We start from the raw sequence: 16150 nt of genomic DNA on the forward strand, positions 1-16150 counted from the left end.
AATCATGGTTTTATGTATTTTAATCATGTTTCTGTTTTGTGTAGCCTAAATAGGATACAGCTACAGTTACGCCATCAATTTAGCATCATTTTTGTAACACTGTAAAACAATAATAAATATTTTTACAGTATGGTTGGATTTAGGGTTTGGGTAGACATTAATAAAATACAATAAATGGGAAATTTAATGAATAATATAAATAATTCTTGATAACTTCAGGCCACCGTTTTTGATCTAGCAACAACCCTGTTTTAAGACAAAAACAAGACATATTTATTCACAAATTGTTTATTCGGATATCAGACCAATGTTGAAACAAAACGATACAAGAGCAAAGCATTACCAACTGGTATTAAAGCATTTTAAAACAACTGCTACTGACTGGCTTCGAAACCTACTACTCCTGCATGGATGTCTGACACCTTAACCACTGTACTATGTTACTTGAAGGATTCCACTTTCACAAAGTGGGGTTTAATCCCTCAATTTGTTCAATCGTTCTTTGCTGACGCTGTTTCAGTGCAATATATATAAAAAATGACCACTAAATGTCACTGTAGAGTGAGGTTTCGAAACGTTTCGAAGCTTCGACACATTTGCTTCGACTGTTTCAGTGTTTCACGAAGCCTCGCTTTGCCCACCACTACTCTTAACCGCTCTATCACGGTCTCTCACATCATTAATACACTGGTAAAATAGATCGGGCAGTCAGATGGGTAGCACATCGCACAAAAACATGTATACAATTATATACAATCGATTATAAAAACGATTGACACGTAGCTCCGCAGAAAGAAATATGGTTCGTTTTGTCGCGCGCACGTGACAGGTACCCCCTGCAGTGAGCTATGGAAGTAAATTGCGCATGCGCCAGAAGCTTATAAGGCGCATGCGCCAACAAGAAGGGCACGCATCAACGCAAAACTAAGAATTTTGTATTAGCTCAACGAAATATTTTAAGTTTTTCACATTGAAGCACCATATTTGTTGAACAAACTAACTATTATTTGTCAGCATTTCAAATGAAAATATTTAAATTCAGTTACCTTATTAATCTTTGTTCAGAGGACTTTTTGAAAGTTGGCGTTTTTACAGTGTACCCAAAATGCTTTTTAAATAGCTTTTGTTATGCATGGTTGATGGCATATTTACTGTACAGTATTATTCCTTAGCTTTTTAAATGAATTTGCCTCACCAATAATTAACATATAGTCACATACTGCACATACTGATCATATGTGATATACGGACAGTGTTTCCTGAAAACGTTGATGAATGTTGTTAAAGAGTCATCTTAAGTTAAACAGTGCTGTATGTTAATTTAAGGTTGAAGCAGAACCCTTTTCCCAAAGTAGCACACAGATCGCTCATTATACAGCAGAATTTATGGCCATCATTATGCAAGTCATCAGGCTGAGAGGTGCTGAACCAAGACCAAAACCTTCTATAGTTAAGCTCTTATGTACATTATGGAAATAGGGCAAAATGCTAGCAAACGTGGACAGAGTCTCACATTTTATTGAGGCATTTGAGGCTATTTATTTAAGTTATAGTGACTATTGTAGAAAAAAATGTGCTGGCTTTGGTTTGAAATATTAAGACAATAACACAACACAACACAACACAACACAACAAAACACAACACAACTTAAAAGTAAAAGTAAAAGTTCACCCAAAATAAATTTTTATGGATTTATTTTTGTGTGTTTTGTTGGACATTTAAAGTAATAGCACACACAATATTAAAAATTGTAGGTACTGGTGACTTTAAAATGTAAAGATTTTTAGCCGAAATCGTAATCCTTGGTGATTTATACAGCATATTGTTAATTAAATGTTAGTCAGTGCTTTAAGAGTTAAAAAAGCATATTCTGGCAGAAAATATTGATACCCGTGGCTTTTGAAAATACATTGGGGTCTTTTAAAGCGGAGCGATAGGACTGTGCAAGAAACTGAGCACTGACTTGCCATGTTATTTCATGTTCAACTGAAAAAAGACATCTAATTCATGAAATTAACAACTAAATTAAATGTAATTAAATTAGACCATTTTAATATGAATTTAAAGACTGGCACTCCTAAAAATTTGAATAATTATCATTTACTCACTCATGTTTCTCCATGCATGGCTGTGTGTTTTTCTTTGGATTGCCAGAATATATTTTAAAAATCTTTTAAACCACAGACTTAAAGCACTATGAACTAGTTTACTCAAAAAAAAAAAAAAAAAAAAAAAAAACTGCTGCAGTGTTTCATTAAATGTGATTTGTTAAATGGAATAATGCACCTCAAAATTATAATTACCTTCATTTTCCTCTTATTTAATTTCTTTCTTGTGTGGACAAAAGCAAAAAGCCCATCTGATTTTTTTTTTTTTTTTTTGCCCATAAAATGAATTGTTCATTCCCAACGTGTGAGTAATGAGGACCTAATTTTCATTTATGGTTGAATTATCCCTTTATCTCCACCACTGCAGTTAGATATCATAAGGATCATATCAAAGTAAGCATCAAAGTAGGCATTCAAAAAGGCATTCTCTTGTCTGTCATGTTAATTCAGACCTTACATGTGATATACAGTAACAGTGATAGCCATGGGATATTCAGAGAAAATTAGATTTTTCAAGTGGTCCGTAATTTTCACACATACACACACATACACACACACATACACATACACACACATTCACACGGATGCACGGACATGTTACAATAACTTTCCATAGACGTAATGTTTTTTTTCTTTTTTACAGTAAAAAACTCATATGGCATTACCTTAGCCCTAGCTTATACAGAATTCCTGTGGCAAATTTTGAATGTCAAAAAACCCTGTTAAGTATGATTTTTAAGCTTTCTTGAATTAGGAGCACATAACGCATATGCTTTTAAATCACCCCAATGTTGTAATAACTAGGTCATATTCATGCCATTGTACAAATTTCACACACATACGCATGTACACATGCACATGTTGGAATAATAGTTTGCGAGGACTCTCCATACTGTAGGTATATTTTTTTTTACAGTAAAACATGCTTATTATATGGCAGGGCCTGAGTGGGACTCCTTCTCAGCCCTGAAGTTTCAAGCCTTTGACCGGCCCACCTCAGTTCACGTCTCTTTCAAGGAAACAGCTGCTTTGGAACTTCAAATGTTTTTCATTTGAACATTAAAGAACGTTAAAGGATAGCTAAATCTCCAACACTATTCTTTAAAACATCACAATGTCCTTTCCAGCAATATCTGAATATATGTTCTGTGCAAATTTCTTTATTTCTATTTATTTATTACTATATCCAGTCCTTTGTAACGATGGTCACACAAAAAAATAGAAAATAAAATTTGTACACCTACAAAAGTAACCCAAACAGTATTATATGTCTTAACACACACACACACACACACAAAAATAATAATAAAAAAAAATTAGGGGAGGTTTGAACTGACCATTGGACCACAGTGGCGCTATTATGGTGATGCGCTTGGAATAAAAAATAAATATTGCAGTGTTACCTGCAAGACTCTTAACCACAGTATTACTTTCTATTGACGGCTTAAACTTTTTCTTCCATTTTTAGATTTCTGATCAACTTATGTCAGATTTGATAATGTAGTGAATCATCTGATTTTCATTGAGCTGGTGTAATATTCATTAATATTAATTATTCGAATTCTTGTATTTTTCCCAGAGATGGGTTGCGGCTGGAAGGGCATCCGCTGTGTAAAAACTTGCTGGATAAGTTGGCGGTTCATTCCGCTGTGGTGACCTCGGATAAATAAAGGGACTAAGCCGACAAGAAAATGAATGAAAGAATGAATGATTTCTGGTATTCACTAAGGTGCCGCTGTCATCATTAACCTGCAGGCTGCCTTTTGCTAACGGGGCTGCGAGAAAATAAATAAAAAGAGTGGAGCTGCAGCAAAATAATTAATAAAATGAGTGAGGCTATGGTCAAATAAATAAATAAATGAAAAAAGGGCGACTGCGTAGAGTGCAAGCAGCTAGAGACACCGGTCCTGGCAGCCAAATAACGGACTGGCCCACCGGGAATTCTCCCGGTCCTCCCGATTAGCCAATCCGTGCCTGTTATATGGCCTTACCCTAGCCCCAACCTGCAAAGAAGTCCTTTGGCAAATTTTGAATATCAAAAAACCCTATTAAGAACGAATTTTGATCATTTTGAATTGTAAGGACATAAGGCATGTTCTCATAATTCACCCCAATGTTGTAATAACTAGGTCATATCCATTACATTATATATATATATATTTTTTTTTGTCCTTGTATACACACACACAATAGATGGTTTGCGAGGACTGTCCATAGGCTTATTTTTTTACAGTATAAAACACTTATTATATGGCATTACACTATAGCCCCAATCCACACAGAATTTCTGTGGCAAATTTTTTGTCAAAAAAACCCTGTTACATATGATTTTTAAGCTTTTTGAATTATGAAGACATAAGATATGTTTTTTATATATATATATATATATATATATATATATATATATATATATATATATATATATATATATATATATATATATATATATATATGTATATATATATATATATTTTTTTTTTACAGTTAAATTGTTATTTTATGGCATAACCCTAGCCCCAACCTATACAGAAATCCTGTGGCAAATTTTGAATGTGGAAAAACCCTGTTAAGTATGATTTTTTCACTTTTTGAATTGCGAGGACATAAGACATGTCCCACCACAATGTTGTAATACCTAGGTCATACCCATGTTATTAAAAAATTACACACACATTATTTTGTGCCTGTTATCTCTGATTAACTGCATAAAAGAAATCAGAATATTTTCTAAACAATCAGAAGAGTTTTAGAAATTAGAAGAATTTTTAGGGACAGCTTAATTGTTTCATGTTCAATCAACTAAAAATAGTAAAAACATGAAGTTAATTGAATTAATTTGCATTGAGACAAGTTATAGGGATTGTGTGGAACTCAGCATTTTCTACAGTGTACTTTGAATCATTTTGACTTATGCTTGACTTCGATAACAGTGCTTTTTGAGAAAACCTGTTGTAGAGAGAATATACTTAAGTCTTTACTAACATTTTGCTTAGTGTTTGGGGAAATCCAGCCAAGGTCATTTAATAAACCATGTCTGAATCTTCAGATACTCAGTCTCTCACACATTCACTCAAGTATGTAGTAAACGCTAGTGTAATTCCTATTTGTCTTGAAATATGATATATACTTTTCCCCCTTTAGAGTTGCATGAGATTGCATGTGATTGCATAGCGAGACATCTGCTTTGTTCTTAGGGCAGATTAATATTTTGGTAGTCCGCTACATCACTCTCTATCCAGCATGTCAATAATCGTCTCTCACATCGCCAAGTGCAAACATTCACCCTCACCACAAAAGTCGAGGTTCAAGGTTTTAAATCTCACAAAACAAAGTTGTGAGAAAAAAGAATTTCGGACTCGTCTGATGGTGTTATACAAAATCTATCATTCTTTCTCTTTCAACTGACGAATAAAAGCTTCCACACTCTCACTCGGGGATGTGAAAGCTGGTGCTCACCACCGGAATGCGTAACGTGCACAAACCAGCCTGCCAAGACCAATCATCCAAACCTGTTTATGGCAAAGGGAGTTTGTTTGTGCCTTTGTATAGCAGTTCAGATCTATGTATATCCTGTGTTAGAACACGGCCACAGTATTTTTTTCTTCACGTTTGATCACATGCTAATTATAATTTTTATTAACTTTTTTATTCTTTTGAGACTTGGTCTCCTATGCATTTATGCATTTTTGTTTTATTGTTTATTTATGTGTTAACTACCAACAGCACAGCAGGCTTTAAATACTTTTTAAATTGTGCCATCCATGTTTCTAACTACTGGCACTACTCCCAGGTTTTTTATTTTTTGCAATTCGTTGGTCTCTAATTACAATATCATTCATTCATTCATTCATTCATTTTCTTTTCGGCTTAGTCCCTTTATTAATCAGGGGTTGCCACAGCGGAATGAACTGCCAACTTATTCAGCATATGATTTACTCAGCGGATGCCCTTTCACCCACACATACGCTTCGGCCAATTTAGTTTATTCAATTCACCTATAGTGCATGTCTTTGTACTGTGAGGGAACCGGAGCACCCGGAGGAAACCCCTTCGAACATGAGGAGAACATGCAAACTCCACACAGAAACCCCAACTGACCCAGCCAGGGCTCAAACCAATGATCTTCTTGCTGTGAGGCAACACCGCTACTAGGGTTGGGCGATGTCGACCAATTTGGCATCGTTTGATGTCTAATGTGAAACATCGAGATGGACAATGGCTTCGTCGTCATAGGCATCGATGAATAAATTATTCATGAATAATTAATTAATTCATAACAGATTTATTATTTGTAGCCTATCGGTTCAACTACCTGACCCGCATGGTATTTATTTTACCCATAACCAAATCATAAATAAATAAAGATAAGTTACACACTAATGATCACCTGTCAATCACTTTTTCAGCAGGACTCTTGCATGAATGAGCAGAGTGATCTGTGTTGTTATAATTTCGTCGACAAACTTGGTTGGTTAAAAAGGTGCACAACCAACAGGAAGTTTGAAAGCAAAAGATTAAGCGGTGTACTGACGCTGTGACACGTTACTTTATCGATTCAAAAGGCCGAAGAGTCGTTAGAGACAGGATCACTTTTAACAAGTATAGTGAGATGCGATTCAGCTGTACATCCTTGATAAACTGTCCGACGTGCACTGCTTAAAGCATCCGTTAAGCAGGAGCTCAGGTGAATGCATGACAGTGTGTGTGTGTGTGTGTGTGTGTGTCTGTTTGTGTATGTGTGTGTGTCTGTGTGTGTTTCTGTGTGTGTGTGTGGTCCCATGATGTGCGTTTTCAGCAAGTGGTACATGTATAGTGTGGACGGAGGGCTGTTCAGAAATGCTAGATGAATGGGATGTGGATTGTTTTCGTTCTAAAATGCTATTTTAAAACTAAGCTGTATTAGTGTAAAAAGGGACTAAGTGTGTATTTTTTCGTGAGCAGGTTTACTTTTTAATGGTAATCAGTTCTGGTTTAATTTAGTAATATTATATGATATTATGTAGTGTTCATTTAACAAACCTGTAGTATGTCTTCAACATAGGCTCATTCTGAAAAAAAAAAAAAAAAACGCCTTATATACGTTTCTGGAGATCACAAATTATGCAGCCAGAATAACATATGAATGCATTTCATCTTTAAAACAAACACTATGGGGCTGTATTACACTGTTCCTTTTCCTGCTGTTACCAGTTTGTCCAGTGGTTTGCTGCATATATAAAATGCAGGAAATGCAAAAGAATGCAAGAATTTGAGATGCAGAGTGGAGTTGACCATGATGACAGTGTTCGACAAAGGACCAAAAAAAAAAGCCAAAATTTTACAACAAACAAGTAAATAACAGGGTCAAAATATGGTAAAATCTGAAAACATGGTTAAAATCAGGCTGTCGCAAGGACTTTTATTTTTCTGGATTGCTTTTGAAAACACTGACGGTTGGGTTTAGGGAAGTGGGTCTGATGCTTTTTAAAACCCTATTGGTTGGGTTTAGTGATGGGGTGGGTCGGGTTATCAATCAGTCAGTCAGTCGACAGCGGCCTCTGGTGGATTTATGTGAAAACAGCAGCCTCGAATGACACTCGCGAAAGAAATTTGAGTTCTCAAAATACGTACACATCGGCCTCTGGCAGATTTGCGAAAACAAAAACTGCAAAAACTGCAAAAAACAAAAACGTAGCTCCTGCAACGTATTTAGCGCTCTACAGAAATGTATAAAGCAGTACATAATCAGAATGAGCCTGGGTTATATATCTTGCTGTCCAAATCAGTGATGTTTTCAACATTTTGAAGCAAAAGATGGAATAACTCACTAATGCAATTGCACTTTATTAATCATTTTAGGTAATAAATTTTAATACAATTAGTATTCCTCATACTTGTGTTCGTTCTACTGTTATTTGCTCTTATTTTTATAAACAAGAACTGTATTGTGTTTATAGTATAACTGGAGGAAAATATTGTTTTGTAATAAGATCATTAGCCTCTAAAATGAAACCAGAAGACACATTTCTGGAAATGACCACTACAAAGTCAGTCATTTTAATGTAATTCTGGAACCAGGACTGTATTGGGTGCTTTTCTTCCTGTAAGATATTGATTTCTGACTCTGTGTGTGAGGGTGAGCGTGTGCAGGACAGGGCATATACTGCCCACTTCATAAGACACGGAGATAAATGGAGGAAGTTTGGGGTCACAACTCATTCACCCTGTCCATATCCTTTTATTGCACCCTTCATGGTGGAATCAGATATAGAGGTCAAGGGATCTCCGTGGCATTTTGTCACAAATCTCAGGCTCCGGCCACTGGATCTTTCATCCCGGATTAAAAAAGCAAGACAATTTCAAGACTCCACTTCAGAACAGTCCCTTAAATCACATTAAATGTCGAAGGCACCAGCATTACATTATTTTCACGTCATTCACAATGTAATTTGGGTTCGCTGCAGCTTTCATAAAAGGCTCTTTTCATCCATCATTTGGAATCCATAAATGTCCATTATCTGGAGATGACACTGTTGGATAACAAACTAATGACGGTGGTGTGATCTTCCTGCTCTAAACGCTGCCTATTCTTGATCCCTGCCAGCGTGTGGCCCACAATGCCATCTGGATGTTGTTTGATTGCAATGTGGCTTTCAATGCCGCCTGATTGGATACGGCTACGCTCCTTGTACAAGTAAGGTTCACTTTAAGTTTAATTTAGCCCAGAGCTGTTTCATTTACCCAAACTAATTATTTCTTCACTTATCCTTTAGACTGTTAAAAGTAGTTGATGCTTTGAAGCAAATAAGGTTAAACCGGTGTAAAATGGATATTACAGCAGATGCCTTTGGTTTCTTTCCAAATTAAGTCTGTCTAATTCAGCGAAGACGGTCTTGCAACTTTGTTTAGAGACTTCAAATAAATTCCTTCGTCTGTTAAACAATCAGGCAGCTGTACAGTTGTCTGAGAATCAGGAGCGCTATCTGCCAGATCTTTGGCACTAATGATGGGCTCAGGCCCAACTTGGCAGTGCAGACACCAGAAAACCACAAATCACATTTTTTCTGACACTGTGTTGAGCAACATTCGGATTGACGTGCTTTTGTTTTGCTTGGTGGCGCGCTCTTTTCCGAAGCACAGATCTTTTCAGAATTCTGCCTTCATAATATAACAGATGGTTCTGAACAAATGCAGCAACATATCAACAGTCTGAAGTGTAACAAGGCCATGTAGCAAAAATCCATGTTCATTTACATTTCATCTGCATTTACATTCTTTGCAGAAACTTTCTGACTTTTACTGATTTTAACAGTCATTTTGCAACTGTTTGTCACTTTAAAAATTAAAATTTTGTCATTCTTTACTCACCTTAAACTTGTTTTTCTGCTTTATCCTGTTATTCACTATATTTAAAAAAAAAAAAGAGAAATGTTTGTGTTGTTTAGTCAGTGGTTGTTTATTTTATGGACAATATATTGTTTGAGCATCGATATTGCATTGTGTGTGTGTATAGTCACATTGCATGATATACAATGTTGTGTTGGGATTATAGATGACCAAAAACCACAGGTCAAAACACATGAGGTTTGGGGCGACTCTGCAGAATTAAACCAAAATAGAGTAAAAATGTATCATCTGCATGTGTTTTTAAGGACTGCATGAGCATCTTAGGAGATTTTAAAGCATTTTAGTAATGCATCAATAAGTTTAATAAAGATTCATTTTATGTGATGAAGACTATGCAGTGTCATTTAACATTGTATTTATTCAATTTCTAGACCTTAAAACTGTTACTTTTTTCCAGAAAACCATAAAGCACAGTTGATTTTACTTTAATATTTGCTCCATTGTATTTATTACTGAAAAATTTTGTAGATATATGTAGTTTATTTATTATAGTCATTCATTCATTAATCATCAGTTGCCACAGCGGAATGAACCGCCAACTTATCCAACTTATGTTTTAGGCAGCAGATGCACTTCCAGTCACAATCCAGTGCTGGGAAACACCAGTCTGGCATTCACACACATACACTACGGTTAAATTTAACTTATTCAATTCACTCCATCTATTCCAGCATCTCTATTACACAGCAGATGTCCATCCAGCCACAAGCCACCAGAACCCCCACACCCCCTGACCCCCCACCACACACACTCACACACACACACACACACACACACACACACACACACACACACACACACACACACACACACACACTACGCTAGTTTTTTTTCAATTCACCTATCGCATGTCTTTAGATTGTGGGAGAAACCAGAACACCTGGAGGAAACCCACACGAACACGGGAAGAACATGCAAACTCCACACAGCAATGCCAACTGACCCAGCCGGGACTCGAACCTGTGAGGTGCTGTAAGGTGACAGTGCTGTGACAGTGTTGCCTGTTTATTATAATGTAAATAATAAATTACCTAAAAATATATTTATATTTCATATTTTCCAAATGACATTTAACAGAGCAAGGAAACTTTCACAGTTAATCTGATAATATTTTTTTCTTCTGGAGAAAGTCTTATTTCTTTTATTTTGGCTAGAATAAAAGCAGTTTTTAATTTTTTAAAAAGCATTTTAAGGACAAAATTATTAGCCTATTAAGCAATTTTTTTCCGATTGTCTACAGAACAAATCATCTTATACAATAACTTGTCTAATTACCCTAACATGCCTAACGTAATTAACCTAGTTAAGCCTTTAAATGTCATGTTAAGCTGTATAGAAGCGTCTTGAAAAATATCTAACAATATTATTTACTGTCATCATGGCAAAGATAAAATAAATCAATTAATAGAAATAAGTGATTAAAACTATTATGTTTAGAAATGTGTTGAAAAAAATTTTCTCTTTATTAAACAGAAATTGTGGAAAAAAATAAAAATGGGGCTAATAATTCAGGGGAGTTAATAATTTTGACTTTAACTGTATATCGCAGAGAAAAAAAAGTATCACTATGTCAAATATCGTGCAGCTCTAGTATGGACAACAACAGTTTCAACATTTGTAAGTCATTTGGGACAAAAGCATCCGCTAAATAACTAAATCTAAATGTTACATTTTGCAGGATAAAAGTTTTTGAATGCAGATAAAAATAAGTTGTGACAGTGAGCACATGATATCAAGCACACCATGTTGTAACGGTAATATCTACACTGAAAAAAAGTTTAGCATTTTCTTTCAGAAATGTTAAGTAAATGTCACAGTTAATTTAATCAGTTATGTGAAAAAACATTAGTTGCTTAATAAATAAAGTAATATTAATAATATTCCTATAATATTGGCTTTATTGGATCTTAAGTTTTTAATTAATTTATGGATTGATTGGTTAATTCAGTCCTGAAGCGAATACAATTTACAATTTACTACCCATCTATTTTTTGCATTTATTATTACCATAAATGTTTTTTTTATCATCAAAATTATGTAAAAACAAAAACATTATGAAATGATAATTTCAGTTTTGTTCTAGTCTTCAGTGATTTGTGATTATCAATGTTAAAACTATTTTAAATGGCATCATAGTATTAATCGCAGATTTTAACCAAACCTTGTGTGGTTATGTGATTTTTGTTTTAGCCTCCTGATGTATTGGATAAACTATTCAATCTTAAGTTGTAACATTGCATGAGCTGTTTTAGAAAACTGCACAACCTGTTTTTTTTTTATTTGCTCCGGGAGGCCTATGATGTCTTAAAATGCTGTCTCGATAAACAGCAGGTGTTGTGACAGAGCTTATGTGTTAAAACCAGCTCTGCAGTCATTACGTGAGTGATGAATGTGAACAGTGGCGCTGAATGGGTTTTGAGTCCTGCAAAAATACTGACAAGTAGCTGCCAGCTCCATTGAATAGCACACGCTGTCCGGGTCATGCTCAGAACTGTGCTGAATGATGATTTTTGGGACTGCAGCATTTTCAGTACATGTATACAACACAACTCTATTACTAGTTGAAGTGTTGACTTTTTTGGATCACTTTAGAAACACATTGAAGGACAGTCTGTGGTGTTGTGGGATGTTTCTTGTCTTTAAAGCCAGAGAGATGTACTCAGCGGCATTGCCGTTTGGGACTTCATTAAATTTGCTTTATGGTGGATTTGTTTTCGTCTCTGTGCTGTGTGACATACACAGTTCACCATGGCTGAGCTTCGCTCGCAAATATAGCAGCAAACTGCATCTATCTCAGGAAGAGATACATTTTTTGAGGTTTCATGAGAGTATGCAAATGCACAACAAACAAACGAAGCTCCAAAACAACATTGACAGAAATGCAGGACTTGTTGTACAGGAAGTGTGTTTAAGTAATGACAGATTGTCAAGCTTCTTAAAAGCTTTCAAAGCCTCTGTATTCTGGTCACTATGCAGCAGGTATAAATAGATCTTGAACTGGTTGCCATGAGGTGAAATAGCTGTAATTATATGGTTTAGCCCATCAAACACTTAACAGAGAGCTTTTATTCTTATGTATTTCTTTTTGTGCATTTTATCCGCCACATGTGGTTAAGGGTCTATAGGAAATAAACCTTTGAACATGATATTTCAAGGTTATTTCTCGACCAAAATTACTGTAAAAAGACATCTTGGAGTGTCTGAATTGAATTTTACTATATCAGTGCATATTTGTACTCTTTATAGGCTTTCAGAATACTTGGGGGGTATTATTAGTGTTTTTTTTTTCAAATGTACTGACACTGCATGTGCTTTTTAGGTACTAATATGTACACTTTGGATAATAATATGTACCTTTAAAGCAGTAATTTGCACCCTTTATTGGGAAATAATGTACCTTTTGAAAAAGTGCCAGCCCACCGACAGCATGTACAATGATGTGCAGATTTTGAAATCATATGCGTGCGTACTTATTAGTAGGTAGAATGCACAGATGATGTTTTTATTTGGAACCTAACATGTTATTAGACACGCAATCAAAACCAGCCTGATAAACAGATGTTGAGCTATGGTTTTGAGACTTTAGAGTACATCACTTTTAGACAGTGTGCAGCCATAACATCCACACAGATTACGGGTATTTTGTCAACATTTGGCCAATTATGGAGCTCGGCAGTCCATTGCACTGAGATCACGGCGAGAAAAAAAAACATGCGTTGAAAAAACTCTTCAAAAATGGAAGTAAAATCTTTGAAATCTTTTCATAGCACCATGCATCTGTGAAGCTATCGTGGCACAAGCATCATTCTCAATAAAAGCCTTGCTTTGCTGGAGAAGAGTCCATTTTCTCCCCTTCAGTGCGTCTGTAGACGTAGGTGCTGCTGTATGTTGGCCAGGTGCTCGTTGACAGCACTGTGAATAATGTAGCAGCAAGATAGAGAGCTCTGGGAAAGAAAGTCAAGTCCCAGGACCCACCATTAAATATCACAATCCACTCTTCCCGGGGACGCGAATGACATTTTATCTCAGCTGGTAATAGAGATCCAACCTTTAAGTGCTGAGTGGGACAAACCATTATTCACTATCTTCTGCTCTCTCAATGTCCTCTTCTAACACCGTCTACCTCTGCTGCGCAATGTTATTATGACAATGTTGGAATATTCTCATTTCACGGCCCCCTGCTAAAATGAAAACGTTCTGCAATTCAATCGCACCAATAAATTAGGTAAAATATGATCTGGCTTTGGAGAAGTCCCAACAATTTAAGCACTACGCTTGTAATGCTTTTGTAATGATCATCTAGGAATGAAAAGCACGTGAAAGTATTCCTCTGATATCAATATCTTTGAGGTGCAGGTTGTGGCGTGTAGTTGAATCTCCTAATGCCTTAAGCCATGAGGCGGTGTGCCACAGGAAAAACATTAGATCCCCAGAGTCCTTGGTGAAGCCCGCTGTCTGAGTGAAAGTTATTGTCTCAGCAAGCTGGTGTAATGATTGGCCTCAATCAGGATATTGAACATAGGTCGATCGGGAAAATGGCAAGGGCTTAGAAGTCAACATGTAACGGCTTCACATCTCTGCATACTGAGATCGACCAGACTGCGCAAAAGAAAAAAGGAATATTTGAAAAGTGCAACAGTAGCCGTCACCTGCATTGGCTAAGTGATAAGGGAATTTTGTAAACATGACATGACGTTGCTGCTTTCCTGTTTTGCACCAGTTTTAAAATGGTACAAAAGGCTGATATAAATGGCACTTAAAGGGATAGTTCACCCAAAAATGAACATTTACACTCCATTTACTCACCCTCAAGTGATTCCATACCTCAAATTTCCTCTTTCTGTTCCACATAAAAAAGATATTTTGAAAAATGTTAGAATATTTACTTCCTTAGTATGAAAAACAAGTATTATGCTTACAAGTATCCAACATTTTTCCAAAAAATAAACTATTTTCATTCATTAATTTTCTTGTCGGCTTAGTCCCTTTATAAATCCAGGGTCGCCACAGCGGAATTGTTTTTTAAAAGAAACTCAAACTAGTTTGTGACAAGTGAAGGGTGAATGACTACGTAATTGTATTTTCGGGTGAACTATCCCATTAAATGTAGGTATGTACATTTAACAAATGCAACTACTGTTTTAGCAAATGAAATTTAGTACTGTGTACCACTTACTCATCCCTATGTAGTAAATAAGTAAAATACCAAATAAAAATACCAATAGTAACATATTTGTGACAGTTTCTTTAAATTCATTCATTTTATTTTTGACTTAGTCCCTTTATTAATCTGGGGTCGCGACAGCGGAATGAACTGCCAACTTATCCAGCATATGTTTTACACAGCGGATGCCCTTTCAGCTGCAACCCATCTCTGAGAAAAATCCATACACACTATGGACAATTTAGCCTTCGTAATTCACCTGTACCGCATGTCTTTGGACTGTGAGGGAAACCGGAGCACCTGGTGCAAACCCACGCAAACGCAGGGAGAACATGCAAACTCCACAAAGAAACACCAACTGACCCAGCCGAGGCTCGAACCAGCAACCTTCTTGCTGTTAGGTGACAGCACTACCTACTGTGCCACTGCGTCGCCCATTTCTTTAAATAAAGCATACCAATATATTAGCTTAAACTTTAGTTTCTAGTACATGATATGATGAATGACGTAGAGTCTGATGAAGTGACTCTCTTTGCAGCTCTGGAGATGAAGTTCATGTCTATGTATAAAGATTGTTGTTAGAAGTGATACATCTGCAGCCGGAGGTTAACGAATATTATTTATAATATTTCATAAATTATCCATTAAATGCATTTTATTAATATCTAAACCTACCACAACCCTTACAGTAAAAATAGTAATTATACAGAGTATTATTCATATTATTTAATAAATTACCCATTACATTGTGTGTTATTATTGTCTAACCCTACCTTAACCCTCACAGTAATGTAAAAACAGTATTCATACAGAGGACTATTCATATTATTTATTAAATACCCTTTACATTGTGTGCTATTATTGTCTAACCCTACCCCAAACCTTACAGTAATGTAAAAACCCTCACAGCACCGTACAAATATGAATTATGTTTGTACAGTGTCAAAAAATGATGCTATATTGATGTGAGTATCTGCGGCTATATGCCATCTAGACATTACCACATATAGTCAGATGACAGATGCTGAAAACTCAATGAGAACCATGTATGCGTAGTAAAGTAAATAGTGCCATTTACACAGACATGCAGAATCCATTTTTGAATCATCTTTTTGTGGTTTAACATTACTATAAAATAGTCCATATTGCAGTTTGATTCACTGTTTGTTGATGCAAAACCTGCCAAATTCCTTGACATGCAGCTAATTTAGTTTTTATCACCGTATTCCACATTTTCCTCATCTCAGAACTCACCTAAAAGAGGCACGCTTTACCAATGAACCTGAGTTAGAAATGACTCAGTGCACAGAAAACCGTGTGATTTCATTGTTTAGATTGTTTTAGATGAGTCTAATTCTGAATGAATTCCTAACAGGCAAGCAATGCTTCCAGTGCTCTCAATGTAATTTCAGCTATGCTGATTTGTAGCTGCGGATATTTTTTATGTTCTACAACACAACAAAAAAGAGATATTTTGTTGTGGCCAGGCTT

The 16150-nt window shown here is 35.9% G+C and overlaps 1 protein-coding gene across 6 annotated transcripts in view; it reads left to right on the forward strand.

Moving 5' to 3' along the window:
• si:dkey-237h12.3 overlaps nucleotides 1-16150 on the forward strand; it is a 297461-nt gene that overhangs the window by 115780 nt on the left and 165531 nt on the right. The window lies entirely within an intron of this gene.

This window comes from Danio rerio, chromosome 14 (genome assembly GCF_049306965.1).
Source record: "Danio rerio strain Tuebingen ecotype United States chromosome 14, GRCz12tu, whole genome shotgun sequence".
NCBI lineage: Eukaryota > Metazoa > Chordata > Actinopteri > Cypriniformes > Danionidae > Danio > Danio rerio.